Source organism: Palaemon carinicauda, chromosome 38 (genome assembly GCF_036898095.1).
Source record: "Palaemon carinicauda isolate YSFRI2023 chromosome 38, ASM3689809v2, whole genome shotgun sequence".
Taxonomy (NCBI): Eukaryota; Metazoa; Arthropoda; class Malacostraca; order Decapoda; family Palaemonidae; genus Palaemon; species Palaemon carinicauda.
In genome coordinates this window covers 46768656-46773655 of record NC_090762.1, presented here as the reverse complement: position 1 = coordinate 46773655, position 5000 = coordinate 46768656, and positions in this window count along the sequence as shown.

The following is a 5000-nucleotide window of genomic DNA, read 5'->3' as shown; positions in this document are numbered from 1 at the left end:
CTATAGGTCTATGTGCTGAATCATCAGCAGCCATTGCCTGGCTCTCCTTGGTCCTAGCTTGGGTGGAGAGGGGACTTGGGCGCTGATCATGTAGTCAGTCTCTAGGGCATAGTCCTGCTTGATAGGGCGATGTCACTGTTCCTTGCCTCTGCCAGTCATGAGAGGAATTTAAACAGAATTACTTTCCGAGGCTATTTTGGGAAAGCAATGATTACCCTTTGAATAAAGGGAAGCCAAAGGAAAGTTTAGGTTGACGATTCTGGAGGAAGACACTAAAATAGACTTTCGGTTAATTATAAGTCTGAAAGAAATGGATTGAATAGATTGAAAATCATCGATAGATGATGGACAAATTGGTTTGAACAGTAGTCAAGGGAGATTGGGTACGAATTGAGAGAAGAAAGACAAATGCTTAGATAATAGAATATTTTGATTATGGTCTCCTGATGGAATCTGAATCCAATCACGATGGAGATGATAACATTGTTTTCCTCCTGTCAGCGAGGATGCCAGATAACTCCCAATCAATCAATTAATCCTGTCGGTGATCATGACGAGGGATCTTTACTCAAAACATTCTGGTTGGTATAGATTTATCGGTTATCAACCGTCTACCAAAGAGCAGTATTGTATAAGAGGAACAGAGAAATAGTGTCAACAGCTGCACTTTAATGTGCACACCTTACGAAACTGTCCCAAGATCAGTGAGTTACACTATTTTAACCATCCAACATAATGTATTTTATGAATGTTCTGTTGAAAAAAAAAAAGTTATATGTTTTGGTCAAAAAGCTTTATCTGACATTTTAAATATATTTAAAAACATATCTATCATAAGTTTTAAATTCCAATATTTTTTTACCAATAAGATTTGATATGTATATATTATCTTCTGAATTTACTGGGCTGGTAAATATCCATCCCTTTAATAATGCTAAGCTGCAGCTAGTGAAGTAGAATAATGATTTGTTTTTATGGTTGTAAAAGCATATTTGAGGCCTTCACAATACTAAGGGTCTACAGAGCTTAAATTGCCATGTTTTATTAAATGACCCTAATGTCTGCTAATACCATTTTTCTTTTCTCAGTAATAACGGGCACTTGGATATACACTTAAAACTTTTTAAAATCTGCATATATATAGCTGAGATATGAGAGTTTGAAAATTGCCAATTTTCCAAGACATTTTTCTCTTGTTCTTGAATTTTTCCCTCTCCTCTCCAGGAGGCTCTTAGTATTTTGAACGCCTCATTTAATAGTCCTCTTTTTAAAATTAATCATCCTAATATTTTCGTATTTACAGAAAATAGCTTTCTAAGTAAGTAGGACGTGTGATTTTTTATATCTACGTTAATTGCATCGATAATATTTGCTTTCTGTTTCAAGAATTTCGTTGATCAATCTATTTTGATATGTTTTAATTCTTTCATTCTGCCTTGTTTCGAGTACTGTTCTCCTGTCTGGTCTTAAGCTGTTGAATCTCCCCTTAATTTATTTGACAAAAATTTGTGGTCTATTAATTATTCATGATGTTATTAATCTCTGGCACCGCCGTTCAATTGCATAAGATTATTCATAAATGTGACCATCCTTTGCATTCAGATCTACCCTGACTGTACCACACCGTACGTAGTACTAGAAATGACAGTCAATTGTAACAGTCTTGCCTTCTCCATCATAAGGTTCAATATTACACGTTATTCCAGCTGTGATAGATTGTGGAATGATCTTAATGGGGCAGTTGAGTCGGTGGACCTTCAAAAAATTTAAACTTGCAGTGAATGTTTATATGTTGAACAGGCTGACATGAGTTTTCTGCTGTTTATATATGACAATTCTATTTTAACCTTGTTACTGATATTAAGATATCTTATTTACTTTATTCACTATTTCTCCTATGTAATTATTTATATCCTAATTTCCTTTCCTCCGCTATTTTTTCCTGTTGGAGCCCTTGGGCTTATAGCACGTTGCTTTTTCAACTAGGGTTGTATCTTAGATAATAATAATAATAATAATAATAATAATAATAATAATAATAATAATAATAATAATAATAATAATAATAATAATAATAATAATAATAATATCCGATACTGAGCGGGTGGAAGGGAATCTCAGTTTAATAAGGAACTGGAGAATTACAACGCCAAACATTCTTAAAATTATTTATATCTCCAACAAATAAACAACGTTTCAAACATCTCTGTGTTCATAATCATGTTCCTGGGTAAAAGAAAGTAAAACAATAAAGAGCAAGCTGTACATAAATATTGTAAACAAATAAATTCTAAGCTTGCTCTTTATTGTTTTACTTTCTTTTACCCAGGAACATGATTATGAACACAGAGATGTTTGAAACGTTGTTATTCGTTGGTGATGGAAATAAATTCAAGAATGTTTGGCGTTGTCGTAATAATGATAATAATAACTTTGTTCTCTTACAAGTTTTCAAGTTCGTATATCGTGTCCGATGTCAGTTGCTTGTAAAACATGTACTGTACATGAAATCTAGGATATTCTTTGGGAAATATAAACTAGCATAAATAAAAGGAATATTGTTTTTTATCGCCTTGCATTCAAAATAAATAGCAGTATACATTCTCCCTATTATTTTCCAACAAGGTCTGGTTGATGAACTTATCTTAATTAAGACATGTCTGTACCAAAAGCTATGACCCAAATAGCTTAAATCCTACTCATTTGCTTACAGTAAACCGCCGAAACAGAAGTTGCGTCATAAAGGTTTAAAAGGCACGCATGAATGACAAAGGCCAGGGACATTGACACTGCTCTATCAAGCAGGACAATGCCCTTGAGACTGACCATATATACATATGATCAGCACCTAGGCCCCCGCTTAACCCAAGCTAGGAGCACGGAGGGTCAAATAATGGTTGCTGATGACTCAGCAGGTAGACCTATAAGGCTCCTCCAAATCCCCCATTCTTTGGTCACAAGGATGATGAGATTGCAGACACTAAAGGAACTAACGCGTTTGAGTGGGACTCAAGTCCCAGTCTGGCGATCTGCAGTCAGGGACGTTACCAATTAGGCCACGACTACCCTAAAACAGTGATGAAATCTTAAGAACCTTTGTATACATTGATAACTGTACCTTAAACTTAAGTGGTTGCTCATTCCTTTCGGAGGATGTGAATGAAGGACTCTCCAAAAACAAACCATTGTTCTCTAGCCCGGGGTAGGGCTATAGTCTTGAGGGTACATTCGGGCACACTGTTCTACTTGTTTCCTTTCCCCACTGGGTTATTTTTCCACTTTGTACATTTTTAGATGTATTCTTGAAATTGAATGGCATGTTATTACCTCCGCCAACGAAGTTGGAAGGACGTTATGTTTTACCCCATGTTTATGTGTTTGTTTGTGAGCACCTTCCTGGCCACAATTTTAATCGTAGAGTGATGAAACTTACAGGGATTATCTTATGTAAAAAGCTGGAAATCATTAAATTTTGGTAGGTCAATGCCAAAGGTCAAGGTCACGGTCAAGCACAATGTCTTATTCACGTAATCAGCTATAAGTTTTGGACATCGTTGTCACAGAGACTTCAAAATTGGTTCATATTTGATTGTATGAAAATCCACGCCAATTAATACATGTTAAGATCAAAGTCAAGGTGAAGGTCGACCAAAAGATCGGGAAATAAGCTGCCGTGGCGGAGGTCTGCGCTCTGCTGAGTGCCCCCTTATTTAGTCTATATTTTTATATCATCATCATCGTCTTCATCATATAACAACTAATAAGTTCGCTTTTTATAAAAAATTATCTCTATAGATTCATAATATTTGAGTCTGTACTAATGTATGATTTTATTTTGCTTTGATAATTTCAAGAAAAACTAATTTCAGGGTTTTTAATGTAATAGTTCCTTATGTTATGCATTTGTCTATCTTTGGCATTTGGCATTATAGCCTCTGCACCTTGTACAAAGACCTGCTTGTAATCCCGAGGTATCCTTGAGGTTTATTTATTGGAGATGTTTATTTTCATCAGTAGAGTACTTAGGGACGGTGCACGGAGGCATTCCATTCGAACCATGCTTCGAATACTCAAGAGATGAATATGAAGGAATATTATTACTGAAACCATTTAATGATAATCTTATATAGAATTTGTATAACTTCTCATTGTGGTTTTTTTTTCAATGAAAGGAGTTTGTAATCAGTCTTATGATTAAACTATTGGGTATTATCACTTGCAGATCATCGTCATACTGTATTATGAAATTAATATAAAGGAATATTACCGAAAATATTTAATATTAATCTTATGTATAACTTCACATTGTGTGTTTTGAATAAAAGGAGTTTGTAATGACTTCTTCTTCTTCTTCTTCTTCTTCTTCTTCTTCTTCTTCTTCTTCTTTGTCTACATCTTTTCCCACTTCTACGTGGGGTCGATGTTTCTGGTTAGCTTTCTCCATCTACCTCTGTCCCACACTTCATCACCGGTTAATCCCTTTGATCGAAGGTCATCCTTGATACAGTCCACCCACCTTCGCTTTAGTCTCCCTCTCCTTCTCGTTCCATGTAGCTCCATTTCCATCACTCTCCTCCCAATAGACTGTTCATCTCTTCTCATGACATGACCATACCACCTCAGTCTACTTTCTTGGATCTTATCTGATAGTTTTCTAACTCCTGTGGTACCCCTAATTACCTCATTCCATATCTTATCTCTTCTTGTCACCCCACACATCCATCTCAACATTCTCATCTCTGCCACATCCATCTTCTTCTCTTCTGCCTTCTTTTTTGTAATGACGCTTATGATTAAGCTATTGGCCACTATCTCTGGCAGATCATCGTCAAAGTACATTGTGAAATTAATATTAAGGAATATTATTACCGAAAACATTTAATAATAACCGTATATATATATAGTATATATATATACATATATATATGATATATATATAATATATAATATATATATATATATATACATATATATATATATATATATATATATATATATAT